Source organism: Parambassis ranga, unplaced genomic scaffold (genome assembly GCF_900634625.1).
Source record: "Parambassis ranga unplaced genomic scaffold, fParRan2.1 scaffold_31_arrow_ctg1, whole genome shotgun sequence".
Taxonomy (NCBI): domain Eukaryota; kingdom Metazoa; phylum Chordata; class Actinopteri; family Ambassidae; genus Parambassis; species Parambassis ranga.
The window spans coordinates 591,742-608,272 of record NW_021144801.1 but is presented as its reverse complement, the minus strand read 5'-3'; the positions used below and the strand labels follow the sequence as shown (position 1 = coordinate 608,272).

Sequence of the window (16,531 nt, the reverse complement as noted above, 5' to 3'; positions counted from 1 at the left end):
CTGTGGTATCCACAAAGGGCCTGGTGTGTTAATCTGAAACGTCACAGGTTCACAGTCCACCAGACCCACATCAGTGGGACCGTCTGCCCATAAATGTGGTGGCAAGCTGTCAATCACAGCCTGTGCCAGAGGATGATCAGTTTTCTCTCTACCATGATGTCTAGCAAGCAGTTCATGTGCCAGAGTGACAGTGTTCATAGTTGAAACAGTTATTTTGTATGCTTTAGCAGATGGAGAATACATGATTTGAGGTAAAGGTGTGGGTTGCCAGTCTGATTGCCCCATGGCACGTTTAACCATGCCACCTAGTTCTTTGGCCTGGTGGTTTGGATGTACGGCTAATGAGACGTGGGGATGCCCTTCGTCACTCATCATGTACCAAGACATTTGTTCTGGAGTGAGGTCCACACCGGCTGCCACGCCCTCAGATGCCACAAAAATGTCTCGGACTGTAATAGACCAGTCCTGTCCCTCTAGGGAGTGCGCAAACTTCTCATGGTACCAATCAGTTTGCTGCCTGTCATAAAATAGAGTCACATGAGGGGGGTCAGGGGGAGAAACATATGGTTCGACCTGCGCTATCCAGGGCTTCCACTGCAGGTTCTGGGGAGTTTCAGGATGTAACATGCCCCAGTAGATGTCAGCACATGGGTCAGTCACAGGTCTCATCAGATATTGTCCGCCTGTGTCTGCAACATTACAGTGGAACATGGTGCCGTCCGGCAGTGTCACTGTCAGCCCGTCTGGGCCGCACAAAATAGATGCTCCAAACTTAATCAGCAAGTCTCTCCCCAGTATATTCAGAGGCAGAAGAGGTGAGTGTACAAAACAGTGTGAAACAGTCTGATGTCCCAACTGAGCAGTCATGGGAGTGGTTATAGGCAGAGTCTGTTTATCCCCAGAGAAGCCCATCACAGTGATAGAGTTGTTGGACAATTCCATAGAAGATGATTGAAACAATGTAGAACAGGTGGCGCCAGTATCCACCAGAAAAGGCAGTGTCTCATCCTCTACTTGCATAGATAACATCGGATCTGCCATGCAGATGTAATCTGAGCTGCTCTGTGGGGTGTGTCATTGTTGTGAGAAGTCACAATCCCACTGTTCCCAGCCGGAAACAGGAAACTGTCCAGTGAATGGAGGTCCTGGGGGGCGGGAGGAAGCCCTCCGTGGACCAGACGCTGCACGTCCTCGGGCATACTGTCCCTGTCTGTGTGGACAGTCTTTGGCCCAGTGTCCCAACTCCTCACAGTAATAGCAGCGGTCACGACCTGGGTCTCCCCTCGGCTGTCCCCTAAGTGTTCCACCCCTTCCGCGCCTGTCTCTCCATCTGCCCCTCCCTGATCCGTACCCCCTGTAGGACCCCGTAGGCTGCTGATAATCAGGAGAATAAGGTGGTGGAGGCACCCAAGGTGTGACAGGAGGTGCGTCAGAGCTTTCAGTGACAACCATGACTTTATTATTTTTATCTTTCTTTTTGTCATTGGCCTTCTGTCTGGCCTCAGTCAATTGCAGTTTCAATAATTGTGTCTGCAAATCCTGGACATCCTTACTGTCAGCTTGTGCTGCGTCTTGGGCACGTGCCAAATGATGCACTAGATGTCTCTCCCACACACTGGAATCACACCCTGCCATGTCTGGGTTATTATCCATGGCAGTTTTTACGGTCTCAGGAACCCCGTTTAGGACGGCGGTCCTGTACCACACCCTCTGAATGCCTGGGTTACCAGGGTGGCACCCGGTGTGTTTGATCCATGTGTCTTTGCTTTGATTAAGATATTCTCTTGGACTCTGTTTGGGGTCCCATTTCAAAGTGGGAACGGCGGCTCCAGCAGGCAGAGGATATTTATTTCTTAGTGCTCTGCCTATTTCAGTGCTGAGTGAAAGGTGTGTCATCTCTCTGTCTAGTAGTGGCGGCGTCCTCCTCTATGTCCCTCACTTCTGAAGCTGTAAGACACCTAGAAATAACGGCCCGAAAATCACCTAGAGCGAGTCTGTGGCCTGCTGTCAGACTGTCAAGTTGACTCAGCCACATTGCTCCACCTTCGGCCACTGGAGGTAATTTATCCACTAGTGCCTGTACATCACCTAGTGGGAATGGACGATATTTGATCTGGTGTTCAGTTTGAATCAGTGGTAACTGATGGTTGAGTGTCTGTGTATTATCATGTCCTTGAGATCTAGTTGTCATGCGGTGTGGTCTGCTTCTGTGTGCTAAGTGTTCAGCTTCATGTGTTTTCAACCACTCCTCAGTAGCCTTGGCCTGTCTCTGTAATAAATCAAACATGTCTCCCTGCTCCGCGGACCAAACACCCTCGACCTGCATCTGAACTCCAGCTGTCCTCCCTTCCTGTGATCCGTCTTTCCACACGCCTCCCACCTGAAGTGTAGCGTCTCCAAATTGGGAGTTAGCGTGTGCGTATGTGTGTGGTGTTAAGTCCTGGGCCATAGCAGCCCGCAACTCCTTTAATTCTTCCTGCAACTGTTGCACCTTGTCTATTTCTCCCTGCTTTGTGTTCACAATGTCTGGTGTCTGTATTCTGTGTGACAGCGGGGCTTCAGCTGCAACACGTAGTGCTCTGTCGCAGCTCGGTTCTCTGTCCTTTCGCAGCTGGAAAGGTGAAAGGTCAGGGGCCTCTGGAGGCCCTTCACGGGTGCTAACTCCCGAGGGTAAAGTAGACACACTACTCACTTGGGACGTGTGAGAGCTGTCATCAGACCACGCCTCAGGGGAATCAGGCATGTCTGTTATGGCCAGTGTGCCTTGAGTTATTTGTAGAACTGGATATAATCCAGCAGAGGAATAAGAGGATGGTGGTGCAGTAGGAGGGGGTGGTGTATACGGCGGGGGATCCTTAGGTTTTTCTGCTTTGGCATCCTGTGTTTTGGGCTTCTCAGTCATGAGGTGAGTTACACCCTGACCTATCAAAGCCCATCGCGCCCACTGAGCTCTCTTCTCCTCTGTTTTTTCCTGCTCCCTCTTAAATCTCCCTTTCTTAGACCAACCACACTGCTCTGCACTCTTCCTGGCCTTCTCCCTCTCTGCCTTCGCTTCACCCTCCTTTCTCCAAAACTCCTTCTGTAAACAACCTCTATCTTTCATGCCACGGCCTATTTCTCCCAACAAATTAATGACTGCCTCCCTCATCTGAGTCATCTCTTCAGATGCGGTTTTAGAGTCAAAAGCCTGATGCAGCGCTTTCTCTAAAATAATCAGTTGAGCTTCTACTGTTTTTAGTGGGCTGTTCGGACCCCACCCATCATCAACAGTGTCTCTGTTAAAATCTCCGTCCATGTCGTCAGTCATCAAAGTCTCAGTCATGTGATTACGTGAAAATTAAAAACTAAAGCTTAATACGTTTGTGTTATTTGCAAAACTGTGCTCAGAAGAATTAACAAAACTATGTTGTCAGAAAAGTTCACAAAACTATGTTCACATCAAAAATATATACAAAAGTATGTGCACAACAAAAACACTAATCCAGTCCGTGAGTGAACCTACTTCAACAGGCCACTGCCTTACGTTTACACCAATTAAGGTTTCCAGCAGTGCTGCTGCTTCAGTTCACCTCGTCTCTGGCATTCATACACATTCCACACTCATGCTTTACCCATTTATACTGCGAGCTCTGTGTGTGTGTCAGTACTGTATCTTCACTTCTCTTTGTTTCTCTTTAGGGGTGCTTCGTGAACTCACAGGACTTATTCTCTGGTCTTGCCGTCCAGTGTAAGAACGGCTCACAGTTATTTCATTATTTATTCTCTACTCTCTGGTCTTGTCGTCTTTATCTCAGACGACTCACAGTTATGAGTCTCAGAGTTCCTTTCTTTTCTAGATTCTGGCCGACTGAGAAATATGGCACGCTGTGTCCCTGGTACTCAGTCCAATGGATTCGAGACTAGCCTCTGTCCGTGACACCAGAATCTTATATATCTGTAATTTGGAAGCCTGTTGACTTACTACAACTCCCGCCTAACTAGTGCGGTCATTGTTTCAGTTTCCAGTCAGTCCAACATGCATACCATGTGTTTTCTGCCTGGTCTTGTTCCTTTTTCTCTCTTTTTTGTAGTGATTTAGGGTTCCTCAAGCCCCGGGCCTCAAACCCAGCTTTTCCGGCCTCTCGTCAGAGCACCGGTGGAGTCGCCACACTCAGGATTTTCTGCTACCCCTTTTTCTCTTAAATTCTCTTAATCCTCTGCAGGCATCATTTACTTATCTCTTAAACAGCTGTAGTCATTACTCATTCACCGTAGTCATAATTCATTCACTTACGGTTATTTCACTGTAGTCATATTCATTCACTTACAGTTAAATTCATTCAGTCAATGTTCTTTTTTACTTTTACAGACAGATTACTACTAAGACTCGGGACACGTTACATTTTAGAGTAGTCAATGCAGATATAAAAGGTCTGCTTACCTTATTGTTGGCGCCACGTGTCCTCTGTCTGTTCGTAATCGGCCCCTGTGTTCAATTGACGGATCTGAGGATGATTTTTGCCCTTTGATCCCCTGGACGAGCCCCCAAATTGTTGTGACCTGATCTGGTCACCCCGGATTCCCAGACTCCGTCCCCGATGCACAGAACATTGAATGAAAACCAGTACTGATCAGTTTCAGTTTCGCCTTTATAAAGGGAGAATGCACAGCTCAATACAGACCCCTCGATCTGCTCCTGCAGCTGACCATTTGCATTCTGTCTGTCCCATGCATTAGGCTCGTTTTATTAATCTGACAACAAGGTGTGGTTACATTTACATAGAAAGGCATAAAAGGTAATGTTTTTCAGTGAAACATGCATATTCAATAATCACAAGGTGGAGGGCGTATACGAAACTAAAAGACATTGAAGTTCTCCCACTCACATCAAAGATGTGAGTGTGTGTGTGTGTATTCTCACAGGTCCTCCTGCTACGACCTTGAGTATATCTTATCTCTTTGGCAAGCTTGTGTTTTCATCTCTGGGTCAACTAAGGGGTTTGCAGTTCGAATTTCTAAACTAACCATTAAACATCAGAATACTTTATGGCCTCAGTCAGAGGTCTCGATCTATGAGCAACCATACACTTTTACCATATGTGCAAACAAACATATATTTTGACCAAGTTTGACCATATATTTCCACAGTACATAATTATTTTTGCTGAATTCTGCATAAAGCTGCCAGACAGGAAGAATCGCGTGTCAGTGTTATTATTGACAGCTCTTCTCTTTTCAGGCATAACATTTTGGAGGCACCGCTGGGATGGATGTGGCAAGGACTGGCTGTTTCAGATAGACGTCCCTGATCATTATCCAACCCCTCACATCTTCAGCCGGAGTGGACAGAGCGCGTGGTGATTGACCGACTGTGCAGAGAGAGACCCGCTTGCAACCCGAGGTCAACTTTGAGTGCCAGGAGAGCAGCATTGTCTATTCTTCCCAGGAAAAGGTTCTGCACCACACTAACACTGCCCACAACCTAGAAAAAAATGGATTCATCAGACCTGGAAGCTTTGAAGTTAGAAGTTGGTTCTTCCTTGTACACACTTACAAGAGACGCTTTAATTGAGCTTTGTGACTTTTTAAGTATTGCTGGACCAAAGCATGGGAAGGTGTCAAGCAAAAGCCGTCCCTCTTATTGACAGCTCTTCTCTTTTCAGGCATAACACAAGACCACTTGCCTTTTGTTTTGTTTAGTCTGCACCTGTAGACATCAAAGGGCCACACAAATTCATAGTGTTGTGTTTAGCTTTATAGAAAAGGTAAATAAAGGTAATAAGTATGTAAGTATGTATTCTTTATGTGTATAGGACCACAAAGTTGAAGCCCATGCGGAAGTGTCAAAACTTGTAATTCACGCCACAACTGCTGGGGGCTGGCTCCAAAAGCGAGTCATTTCCCATAGACTCCCATGTAAAAATGGCCGACTTCACAGCAGAAAAAAACATGTTTACAGCCTGGTACAAAAAAACCACTCTGGTCTCAGATGATAGGTTCTCTTCTAGTGTCAATTGTACAGGGGGGGGGGTGAATTTTTTTACAACTCACTCGTTTCAATGGTATTTTGACTTAAAATTACGCATAATTATGGGCGTTGCCACTTTGAGTGACAGACAGTTGACGTATCACAGCGTGAGTTTCCTGCTTCCACGATCGCCCGCCCCCCTAAACCCTGCTCGTGCTCCCCCTTTTTGTCCATATTTGGAGTTTTGGCGGACATGACGCTGCCAACATGGCGGCGGTCATCAACGTCCTGGAACCTCCCACCGAGCCTCAGAACGGCTCTTCAGAAACAAACGGGTGACGTCACGGAAGCTCTGTCCATAGTTTTTACTGTCAATGGTCTGCACACACAGGAAGTTCATCCTTAATGATTGCTCTCTGTTTCAGTTAACCTGTACGCACAGAATTGGTCCCTGAAATAACATGTAGAGCCTGGATGGCGCCTCCGGCCGCCCGTGTGTCGAGCAAGCCGCCTCCTCCTACAGCCAATCGCGAGGCCGAGTGCTACCACGAATCTACCACGAATTGACCAATGACGGAGCCGCCCTCTACCACGATTCGCCAGCTCCCGCCTACCTCCGCCGACGGCCAACCACGAGGCCGAGTGCTACCACGAATTGACCACGAATTGACCAATGACAGAGCTGCCCTCTACCACGATTCGCCAGCCCCCGCCCCTGGCAACGAGCCGGCCAATCACAGCTCGGACCACTGCTTGAGGCGGATGTGGCCCGGTCACGACGCTGTTGCTATGGCTTCGTCATTGCCTTTTACCGAGCTACGTCGCCGTGGACGGCTATCAGGATAATTTACCCCAGTAACCGTCTGCAAGATTAATTTCTACCGGAGATTCCGACGTGTCGGTGAGTGAGTGTCGTTGTGTACATGCTGGTATGTGATTGTAAAGCGCTACGTTTGTGTAGCAATGTATGTATGAACGTACCTAGCCGGTGCTCTACTGGCTAGGATAAATTCACAGTTACCGACGGCTCAGATGGAATAATTGATCATAGACTGGCCTCTGTGTTGTTTACACCTATAAAGCATTTGACTGGGAGAACGCTACATTTAGTGTGTTGTAGCAAACATTTCCATTTACAGCGTTAGCTTCGGCTAATCAGCTACAGACAAGCCTCTTGTTATTGTTAGCTTTAGTTAGCTCTCTCTTTGTCTTCAGTTAGCGTAACTTTCAATGGACTTTTATTACTGCAGTGTAGTGTAGTATTACTGTGTCATAGCATCACTGTATTGGTTTTCAATATCCTATGATCATGTAGTTGTTATAATTAAATTATTGTTTTGTGTTAAAGTGAGGAACTCTCTCTTAGTGTTCTGATAAACATTATGCTTCTCCTCCTTGTTCTTCTATTGTTGTTCTTTTAGGACTAGTTACTGACAGACATGGATCCTGAAGCTGGTGGACTACACACCACCAAGGAAATACACTGGTACAGTTTCCTAATGTCTGGAAAAACTCATTTGTATTTAGGTTTAGTGCATATATTAGTACATGACATATGATTTGATGTGTTTGTGTGTATGATTTTCAGGAGAGCTTATGGGGTGGAGTATCTATATGACCAGACAGGCTACGCTTTGCTGGAGCCAGAGGAGTTTGAGGACGGCACTGTCCCCTTGCTGGATGCTCCTCCACTCACTGGTACATCTGCCACAGCACCTCCACTCACTGCAGGCTTTATAATTGTGAATTATAAGACAGCTACTGTAATATCTGGTCATTATTTTTCAAACTAGCATGTACACTTATCTTTTACTGCTATATTTCACACTGCCTTAATTTTCCAGGTGTTTCATCGGGTCCCAAGGGCAGCCAGACCTGTTCGACTCCATTCAAGAAAACTCTACAAGTCCTTGCCTTGCTTCAATCATCTCTATGATTATGACCTGGATGACTGGGACTCTTCATCAGCATACACCAGTGTGTTGTCAACAAAGCCTGTGTGATGGCTGAGACCACCATCCAGCTGCCTGAGGTGAACACAGCAATGCTGGCATGACGGTGAGTAAATCATGAAGTATGTGAACCATGTCAGCTGTATTTGTGGAATATATTGCTTCTGTAAAACTACTGTTTTGTTGTTGTTGTTTTTTTCAGGTACAACAAGCAGAGTCGGGCTCGGGAGACCGAGGTGCTTCAGCAAGCCATTGAGTCTCCAAAGCCATCCACACCTCAGAGAGAAGCTCTCTTGACCATGGCTGCAGGGGACAACCTGCACAGCTTTACCGTGCCAGCCAATACAGCAGAATGGCCAGGTTTAAAAGGCAGCTGGTGTTTGGGGGAGACAGACCCCCATCTCTTCTCTGAATCTTGAGGCCAGCCCGGCATCTGCTTCACTGCAGCATCCTGCCACCAGCGCAGCATCTTTGCTGCAGTGTATATCAGTGTGTATATAGTGTAAACAAACACATTCTTTTGGTATCAGTTTCCCCCTCTGTGTAATTCAGTTAATGATAATGTTCAGGTAGTTGGGCATGTACAGCTTCATAGAATGATAGTAGATTGAACAACAGGTCTGCCAGACAGTATTGTTTGACCTCTGGAATGTGTGGATTCTTAAAACTGTGAATCTGCCTTTATCACAATTAAATGAGGCTATAAACATTACAAAAGCTTTTGTTCGGTTTTTACAGGATTTGTAAATACAGTCTGATTTCAGTGTTTGTAAATACCATTTAATTTCACAAAATACTTTGATAAAAAATGATGTTTATCCAAATATGAATTTAGACTAATATTAAGAGGCTTTATGAGCAGTAAAGACTGCAAATAAACTCCTACTGGTCCTTTACATGTGCTCAATGTGAGCAATATTCCCCCCAAAAAGTTACTGAAATGGTAATAACACCTAAAAGGTTTTTTTCCATTGTTCTTATATATTTGGGTTTGTGGGGGTTAATCAAGAGTCTGGAGCCATTGATGAGCCTTATATTGCAGACAAGGTCGGTATACAAAAAAGGATGTTAAGAAAAATGCAGATTAACACATTACAGCTTGTTACTAAGGATACAATTATTGTATGCAATCCTGTTCCTCTCAAGCTCTTTCCATATTAGCTAAACAGCGAGCAGATTGCATTTATCCCATTCAATGCATGCATGTGCAATTGGACTATTACAGCAAATGACACGTGAAATTTGTCACATACAAACGGTGTGCATCACTCTCCTTTCGCTTTGTTTTTAATTATAACGTCACCTCGGTAAAATGTCATACAACGACCGATATGTTTCGCGTAATTTCAGTGCAAAATATTAACGCACCTAGCGGGATTCGAACCGGCGCTCTCGGCGCGATTTGTGGCGCGATTTGTGGCATCAACGTCGACACATGGGCGCTAGCCTTGGCGCAGTCGGTAGAGCATCAGACTTTTAATCTGAGGGTCCAGGGTTCAAGTCCCTGTTCGGGCGGAAAGCTTGGTGTGTAGCAGCAAGTAGGAGGCTTGAGAAGGAGGTGGAAGTGCACACAGTCATTCCAAATGGCTACCTTACATAGCTGCTGCCTCTCCATTTTACACTTACCCCACCATACACCTCACACCAAATGCAATACATATGTACATGGAATTCCTTCTTATTAAAAGCTAAAAGCTGGTTTAAAACTCATAACTATAATTGTCCTTCAATCAAACGATACCCTCCCCCCCTGCACCTATTTCCTGACTGGACTGGTCCGGAACTATAAATGCCTGCTTGTTACAAGAGGGACTCTTTTGACTGTCACCCCTGGCCACAACAAAAGGTAAGAGCTCACACACACATTAGCCCTTAAACATTCAAGTCACATTAACCAACCCACAATCCGATCATTGTATAGTTAATTCAGCATCTGTTTCTTGTGTCCTACAGATAATACCTACAGCTAGTGATGGGTTTTCAAGGCTTTTTTGAAGCTTCGGCACCTGATTCAAGAAAAAGGTTCATTACTCGAGGCTTCATTGACACAGTGCTGGAGTCGGACATCTAGTGGTGAATAAAATGAATTGCGGTGTGTGTTATTGGTTCATGGATTGTTTGGGATTTGAATCTCCATGCACATGCACACTAGTGTAGTCTCGTTCGACCACACTACATGGTTGAATGGTTTCAGGCTGACACAATAAAATACATTTCACACTTTCAGTTTCACTGCACGAAGTTGTTATACAAAGTGACATTTGAAGTCAGGGTGTCCGCTGGGTCTTAAAAAGTATTAAAAGTTGATAAATCAACTGTGGGAAAATGAAGGCCCTTAAAAAGTATTGAAAAGTCTTAATCCCCATTTCATGAGGTATTCAATTTTATTGTGATTCAAGCTTTGACTCCAGAAAGTTCCATGAATATTTATTTTCCTCTTTGCAATGTCACCCGATGGGGAAAAAATATCTGAGTTCGTGCCGGTGCGACCAGCTGTTAGAGGGAAATACATTCTCTGTGACTCTCCCTGTGTCCAACAACAGACACACGTCAGGCTCATATCATGGTCTGAACCAATCAGAGACGGTGAAGGGCTGTTGACCTGTTGTTTCTGTTGACAGCATGACAATGATGCTGAGGCAGAGCGCGCTCTGGGCTGAGGCCTTAGCTCGGCCATGGTGCCTTCAGGGAACATCGGACGTGCGGTCAGTTAAACTCAACATGCGCTATCTATCGTATTGACGTGACTGGCTGCAAAACACTGACACCAGGCAAAGTTGTAGACAGTTACGCATCAAAAGGGAGAATATTAATAATTTGTGGAAGCAATAAGACGCTAAACACATCATGCAGGCCTCCTGGCGGACCCTGTAAGGAACTATCGGCTGGCTGTCACTCTCTTCCTGCTCTGTGCGCCAGAGAAGTAATAAGCGTCAGTGCTGAGTTACAGCAAGAATAAATACATAACATCATCAAACATGGCAATTACTGCAGGTTAGATTTGCTAAAACCAACAAGGGCAGCGATGCTTGGTTGACAGCCCTTTGTTCTTACTGTGAGTATGTGCAAACTTCCTGGAAATGGATGGAATCACTGCATTGTGTGGTAGAAAGATGATGTCTGAGGCCACCACCTCTGTTAAGGGAAGGTTTTTCCAGCTTAACATAGATGCTTCCTTGACTCCTCTTTCACACCACCTTTCCTCTCTGTCTAAAATGTGAACATTGTTGCCCTCAAAGGAGTGTCCTTTCTCTTTGAGGTGGAGGTGAACAGCTGAGTCTTGTCCTGAGGAGGTGGCTCTCCTGTGCTGAGCCATTCTTCTGTGGAGTGGTTGTTTAGTTTCTCCAATGTACAGATCAGAGCATTTCTCACTGCATTGGACTGCATATATCACATCGCTGTGTTTCTCCATGGGAGTTTCATCCTTTGGCTGTACCAGTTTCTGTCTCAGGGTTGTCCTCCAGTGGAGACCGCAACCTTAACACAGCGCCTTGGATGAAAAGCAGACTTGCAGAATGAAAGGCAGCATTTCAGAATGAAAAGCAATCCAGAATGAAAGGCAGTAATCCAGAATAAGTGGCAGCATTCCAGAATAGACATCAGTATTCCGGAATGATAGGCAGAATTCCAGAATAACAGTCAAGTTAGTCAATAGGGCCGGTTAGCTCAATCCCCATACAGCCAATCTGTGTTTTCATTGAAGCGTGGACATGCCTGTTTCACTTACTGTGTGCTGGTTGGTACATTGGACTCAAGGATTGGTTTTTGAAGACTCTCCTCCAAGTGGTGTCTTCAGTTCTGCTACTATTCTGGTTGGGAATCTGAGTTTTATGTGTTCAGGATCTCTGTGGGTGGATCTTGAAGGAACTCAGACTTTTAATCTGAGGGCCCAGGGTTCAAGTCCCTGTTCAACACTATATATTCCTAACCAGAAATCTTTGTACATATCTTTACCAATGTCAAACTAAGAAAAACATGTGCTTTGTGTTGTTCTTGCACTGACCGAAACATGAAAAAAAAGAGGTCACATGTGGCTTGTTGGTCTAGGGGTATGATTCTCGCTTCGGGTGCGAGAGGTCCCGGGTTCAATTCCCGGACGAGCCCTCTTCTTTCAGCTTCAGTAGATTGAAGGTCTGTCTTATGTTTACATTTATAGCAATTATCTTTAACCCAAACAAGTTCATATTCCAACTTAGACCCTGTAAACAGCACTCTGCTCAAACTCCTAGAAGTAATCTACAACTGATATTGTTTATTCAAGAGAAGAAGTCCTTGCACTGAGGACTAACATCGGAATGCAGCACAAGGTCCAGGGAGAGCTGAGGAAGAAGTACAGGGGCTGTAAGGCAGGAGTGAAAGTAGAGGCTGCACGTAGACATTTTAAGCCAGCGATCCCCTCGGCAATAATAAGGAATGTCAACTCACTACTGAATAAGGAGATCAGGAGATCAGCCTCTGTCCTACCCGCCATCTGCCTCTGCTTGAAACTACTGTTGGTAAGTTTTCTGTCTTCTATTCAATAAGTTTATTATCTTTATGTGAAACAATGTGCATGCCTTAAGATAAATGGACATTGAGCTTAAGAAGAAGTGTCAGTCATTGTTCACGTTGGGGTAGACAGGCTACAAGCAGCTAAGATTAGTTAGCATTCGTTGTAGCTAATGTCTATGGTCGCGTCATATAGCTGTCAGAGGTAAGTGGTGAACACGGTTAGTACTTGGAGTTTTCTACACAGGCACGTTGAATTCATCCTTAACACACTGAGAGCGCAGCTCGCCGCCAGCTAACGCAATCCAAAAGTGCTTTGCTTTACTTTTGTAGTGTAGCTGACAGGCTAACGTTAGCCCAGAGCTAACGCTGTGTGTTAGCCTAAGCAGCACTTGTATGCAGGGGTACAGCCAGTGCTTAAGTGTAGTTAATGTGAAACAATACAGTCGTGATTTATTGAAGTGAAGCAGTCGGCATATTTTCGCAATATATTTTATTTTTTATATATTTTTTGTCTGCTGGTGGGTGCCTGCTCCCCTGCGCATCGGGCTGGAACTGCGCCGTACGACACAGAGCAGGGGAGACCTGTAAACGTGCTGAAATGACTTTGTTTAGTAAAAGGAAAAGGTATAAATGTGTTCTATAGTAAGGGACCATTAAATGACTTCTGTTGTGATCTGGCACTATAGATAAAAATAAAATAAAAAAGAACTCATTGGATGAACTCAGTTAAATTGTGGGAGACTTTTCCATCCAATAAATATGGGTAGCCCCAACTCAATGTGATGTATTTGAGTTGGACCAACATGATTTTTCCATGTTGGTCCAACTCAACCTAAATAATACCTATTAAATGATATTTGATTAAAACGGGTTGAGATTTCAGATTAAAGTTTTGGGTGGACCTCAGAGGATTTTCAGATTTGAAATTTCATTGTGAAATTTGGGAGTGGCTGCTGCAGCATAACACCTTTAACATATTTATTACATGCATACCTCTAATATATAATCTCATCTTATGCTCTTAATGACTGTAGCTAATTATATACTTGGTAATCAATTACAGCATCTTGTTATTTGGTCAATGTGATCTGACTCTTTTCTGACTTCTCTTTTATTTTACAGGATGCTGTATGTGGATGTGTGCAGAGTGCAGTTTGGAACCAGGTACTTTTATGCATCTGCACCTTATCATACACATACACCGCCTACATGCAGATGTACTTTAATACATGGATTATGCTACTACTAAATCACATTTTTACTTGTCCATGGTAATTAATAAATGTAAAATGAACCCTGGAGGGTCCGCTGCCTCGTCTTCGCTGGTGTTCTGCCCGGACCCTGGAGGGTCCGCAGCCTCGTCTTCGCTGGTGTTCTGCCCGGACCCTGGAGGGTCCGCAGCCTCGTCCTTGCTGGGCTTCCGCCCGGACCCCAATGGGCCCTCACCCCTGTCCATGCTGGGCTTCCGCCCGGACCCTGGAGGGTCCTCAGCCCTGTCCATGCTGTGCTTCAGCCCGGACCCTGGAGGGTCCCTGTCCCCTCCGTTTCTGACTCTGCCCCCCAAGCACCCCAGCCTCTCGTTTTATGGGACCTCTGTGTCTGTTGGCCCATGGCCAGGGCCTTCTTGAACTCTGAGACCTTTTTTCCTGGACTCTTGAGACTTTGAATTCTGGGCTCCCTGTGTTTTTGTTTGTACCCTTGTTTTGTGTTTTTGGAACGTCTGGGAGCCGTTCCTTGAAGGGGGGGGTTCTGTCACGACCTGGTGTTATTTATGGTTTTGGTTTTCCTTGTTTTGGGTTTTTAGTTTGATCTGTGTTTAGTTATTGTTATTTTCCTGCAGTTCTGGTGTTTTGTTTCCTTGGGTTTGTGTTTAGTTGTCTAGTCTTGTCTTGTGTTTCCTGTTTTACTTTGGTAGTCCTGTCCTCCCTGTGTATTGTCTTGAGTTTTGCTTCCTGTGTTTTCCCTCCTTGTATGATTACCTGCCCTGCCCTCATGTGTGTCACCTGTGCCTCGTTGTCTTCCCTGGTCCCTTTGTATATAGTCTGTGTCTTCCCCTTTGTCCTTGCTAGTTCGTCTCGTCTGTGTGGGCTTTGTTTCTTTCCCGGTCTCGTCCATGCCATGCCATGCTATGCTTTGCCCAAGGTAGTCTCCTTGTTCATGTTATGTTTTTGAACCCTCGCTAAGTTTCCTAGTTTTTGCTTTTCTAGTTTTGCCACGTGTAGTGTGATTTTCAGTTAGTTATTTTGTACTTTACCTTTTGACCACGACAAGTGTGATTTTTAGTTTTGTATTGTTTTGCCCTCCTGGCCTTTTAAATAAAAGACTTTTTTGGATTTTAACCGCTCTGCGTCCTGCAACTGTGTCCTCTCCTCACACAAAACCCTGACAATATGTTTAGGTTGAGTTGGACCAACATGATTTTTTCATGTTGGTCCAATTCAAATACATTATATTGCATTAATGTACTTGTTTTGAGTTGGGGCTACCAGTATTTATTGGATGGAAAAACTCAATTTAATTGAGTTCATCCAATGAGTTAATGAGTTAAAAATGAGTGATATTTAATCACAATAAATATACAGCAATGCAGTGATTAATGTGATTAAAATTTTAATCATGTGACGGCACTAGTTCAAACGTTTGCGTTCAAAGAACAGATGACCTACCAGTGGATGTCATGGTCATGGTTTTCTGCAGAAAGTCTCGTTCGTTTTCTAACATGGCAACCTTCTCCTTTAGAGTTTTCTGTCAACAGGCTCTTGTTCTGACTTTTGCAACCCTCACCTCTCATTAAAGCTGGTTTCCAATGATGTGTGTCTGGGTGCGTACACACTGCCCATAGTTACTGACGGAGCCACTGCGTCACACCCCAGCTGATACATGACCGCACCAGGACTGCTGCTATGACCCATGTTGGTTGTCAGCATTCCTTCCATTCCATTACAGCAGCATGAAAACAAGGTCCTGAGCAGCATAACAATAGATAAAGTAGAAATAAAGACTATGTACAGAGCAACCATAAGACATGCAGATATACAGATGAGAAATGTACAGAGATGTATTATGTCCTGTTATGATATCATGAAAAACTCTGAGTATTACACTGTAGGTGAGGATGTTATTGCACTAAGAGAAAAAACAGTGTACTGTTTCCCCATCAGTGTCACTGGGTGTAAACATGGTGATAAAGTACAGAGGTTAGAGTACAGATGGACTGATGTTATACAGTCTGACCCCTGTCTGGACAAAAGTCTGTGGCTGAAGGAGACACCCAAGGTCCCCACTGTCTCATGTTTTTATATTTGACTCATTTTCACAGCACTTCATTAGTTTGTTATCATAATCAGCCACCATGTACAGGTGCATCTCCATAAATGAGAATATTGTGGAAAAGTTCAATATTATAAACTAATGATGTCACACTGTGATCAGATGATGAACTCAAAACACCTGCAAAGCAGACACAATCATGGGGAAGACTGCTGACTGGACAGATGTTGAATAAATAAAAAATAGTCAGCATGGATATCCTCAGGAGCAATAATGGGAATATGACTCCCATCCATCACCCCTGCACACTGAGGGAACCCATCAAGATGGGTATAGTGGCATAGTAGTGTAGTAGACCCACTAAAGGTTCTAGCAGTGGAAGTGAGTTGCGGATAAACCACAGATAGAAGTTGGCTCATTTCATACGTGTATAAAACCTCAACCACGAAGGGACTCAAACCCTCAATCTTCTGATCCGAAGTCAGACGCCTTATCCATTAGGCCACATGGTCTAGTGTGTTTGCCACATAAACTTTTCTTTGTCAGAATGTTATGGCATAGTGTTCATAATAAGAGTTTTTGTTGGTGCAGTTGCCAGCGCGAATAGAATAGAATAAAAACAGTTTACATATGAACAGTTATTGCACAGGTGAGTGGAGGGAGAAGTGGTCTGTAAGAAAACTGTACATAGTGCATCAGAAACTAAATAAATAATGTGTTGTACACTGTGGTGTGTGAATATTGCTCCTATCAGAAGTGGTTATTATACAGTCTGACAGCAGCAGGAAGGAAAGACCTTCTGTATCTCTCCTTCACACACCGAGGGTGGAGCAGTCTGCCACTGAAGCTGCTCTGCAGAGCTGACAGGGCG

The 16,531-nt window shown here is 44.7% G+C and overlaps 2 non-coding genes across 2 annotated transcripts; one reads left to right on the top strand and one right to left on the bottom strand.

The window, feature by feature from the left end:
• Positions 1–11,931: 11,931 nt before the first annotated feature.
• On the top strand, positions 11,932–12,003 carry trnap-cgg (transfer RNA proline (anticodon CGG)). Its single transcript has one exon. It is a non-coding gene; the product is annotated as a tRNA-Pro (tRNA).
• Positions 12,004–16,099: 4,096 nt separating this feature from the next.
• Positions 16,100–16,172, bottom strand: trnar-ucg (transfer RNA arginine (anticodon UCG)). Its single transcript has one exon. It is a non-coding gene; the product is annotated as a tRNA-Arg (tRNA).
• Between the last annotated feature and the right edge of the window lie 359 nt (positions 16,173–16,531).